The 2,273-nt window shown below is 47.2% G+C and overlaps 1 non-coding gene across 1 annotated transcript; it reads right to left on the bottom strand.

Moving 5' to 3' along the window:
- Positions 1-1,435: 1,435 nt before the first annotated feature.
- TRNAE-UUC lies at positions 1,436-1,507 on the bottom strand. Its single transcript has one exon. It is a non-coding gene; the product is annotated as a tRNA-Glu (tRNA).
- Positions 1,508-2,273: the final 766 nt, after the last annotated feature.

Here is a 2,273-nt window from a genome sequence, read left to right as displayed (position 1 = left end):
AGCCATCCTCCCTCCCCTTACTCATTTTAGATCCAGGAGCCCTGGAGACGGCATTATTCCTTGTTGCTTTTCTAGAACCTCAACAAAACCTAAGCAGTCCCTTTATTAAACTGTTAAGAATGTCATCAGTTTCCTACTGGGCCCCTGGTTAATACAGACATAATAATATTATCTGATAACAAAATAAGGATTAAATTGAAAAAAAGTATGTAAAACATTTATCCAAGTTCATAGTACGTGCTCAATAAATACTTGTTATTATTACAGGGTTTTATATTTTCCTATCTGTTCTGTCCTACTCGATTTAATAAATGCAGCTCATCTGCTGATGATCAATTTCTCCTCCAGGCTTTTTATTAGAAATTTTGAATAAGCATATATTTAACCTAGTATGTTTCTCACTGAAAGTAACATATTTGTGCCCCCTTAAAATCCCAAAGGACTTTAAAAAGAGAGCAAATTTCAAACAAAGTTATGTGGATGCCAAGTCTTTTTCACAGTCGTTTCTCAGGGTTAATGGTAGTCTAAGAACAAATTGGGGAAGCTTCAAAGAGTTCAACACCAGTGGGACAGAAGTGTGGCTTCTAAATGCCTGGAGGTTTTTCCTAGCAGCAAATGTTTGGAGAAGCAAGCAAGATAAACGATTACAGCAGAAGATGCACTTATTTGGGTAACAGTTGTAAACTGTCTTGTCACACATCAGTACTAACATTTCTAACTCTAGAGAGCTTATTGAGTGTATCATGAATTCCTGAAGTTTTTAAAAACAGAATGTGTCAAACAGGGCGTGAGAATAAAGTGTTGTTTTTTGCCATTGCCTCACTCCTCAATATGTGTAATAATATAATTTTCTATTTTCCTTCCTCCCCTTCTCCCCCCACGATAACTGCTTCAGTGAGCTTTTGAATCACAAAACACAGTAGACTGTACTCTGAACTACTGTGCCCTCAATAATATGACTTTTCTGAAAATCTTGCTGTCCTTCTCAAAGGAATGGCTTTAGGCAACTTAAAAGCCTATAATGTCTTACAATGTGTCTTGTCTTTTTTTTTTTTTTTTTTTTTTCCGAAGAAGAGCACTTTTTGATCATTTGTTCCATATTTACGGTACAAGGAGAAATTACGCAGGAAAACCAACTGAAAGATCTATCTTAACATAGGACCGGCTGACTCCCTGCTCCTCGGATTTAAAGACTTATTTCAAAAGCAAACTCAGCACTCTTTCGAGTTACTTCCTTTCCGTTTGCTCCTGCCGGTCGACCGGCTTTCAGTGGGCTGTACGACCACTCACTCTAGGGTAGACCCCGATTCTCTTCAGCTTCAATTTCCTCTGGGTGCTCTGAAATGGGGTTACAGCTCTTTCTAAAAACACCAGTGTTCCCCTAGTTTAGGGGTGTATGAATTATTTTCGTTTTCTGTCCAAAAAGGTGTTGGCGTTCCCACACCGGGAGTCGAACCCGGGCCGCCTGGGTGAAAACCAGGAATCCTAACCGCTAGACCATGTGGGAGACGACGACTACCGGTGCAAACCTAGACAAATTGAGTCTTCAGTCTCAGCTTCCTCCCGCCCCGCCCCTTCCGACATCCGCTGGCAGACCTATTTCTGCGCATGCGGAGCTGCTTTACGGCCGGCGGCGATCGGATCTCTTCTGTACACGTTCGCGTCCTTTATGATCTCATCCGGTCTCCTGATTCTAGACACCGCGTCTACGCGGATTCTAGATTGATGAGTCATTATTCATAATTCCTCAGGAGAAGCTGGCAGAGTACCAGAGGGCTGGCACTGCTTTGGGTGAAGACGTAAAATCGCTTCCACAGAGGCCGGCGTGTGCTGGACGCCGGGGCCCCTGCGAGGCAGCCGCCCGGAGCGCCACGGACGCGCCTCGGTGCCGCCCGCCCTCATGCCCCGCTCGCCGAGCTCCAGGCATGCCCGGGCGCCCGGGGAAGCGCCGGAGCTGCGTCCCCTGGCCCGCCGAGCCCGAGTGTCCCCGGCACCCGGGGGTCTGCCCTTCTCCCTTCCGCGCCGTGCAGGGCCGCATGCAGGCCCCATCCCGGCCCAGAAATTTCCCCTCTCAAGATACAGGACACGGGGCTGCCTGGAACATTCCAGGTCTATTTGTGCCGTTGAAAGGGCGAGGTGGTGGCTTGTGAACGTAGTTTTTAAAACCGGAGAAAGTCCCTCGTTGCAAGCAGGCACGGAGGATGGAGGGTCCCCGTGGTTTCCCCGTCCGGTCTCGGCAGCATCTCGCCGGGTGCAGTTTTTCTTCCTCCGTC

Source organism: Bubalus bubalis, chromosome 13 (assembly GCF_019923935.1).
Source record: "Bubalus bubalis isolate 160015118507 breed Murrah chromosome 13, NDDB_SH_1, whole genome shotgun sequence".
Lineage (NCBI taxonomy): Eukaryota > Metazoa > Chordata > Mammalia > Artiodactyla > Bovidae > Bubalus > Bubalus bubalis.
The sequence above is the reverse complement of the archived record's forward strand: the minus strand, read 5'-3'. Positions and strand labels throughout refer to the sequence as shown.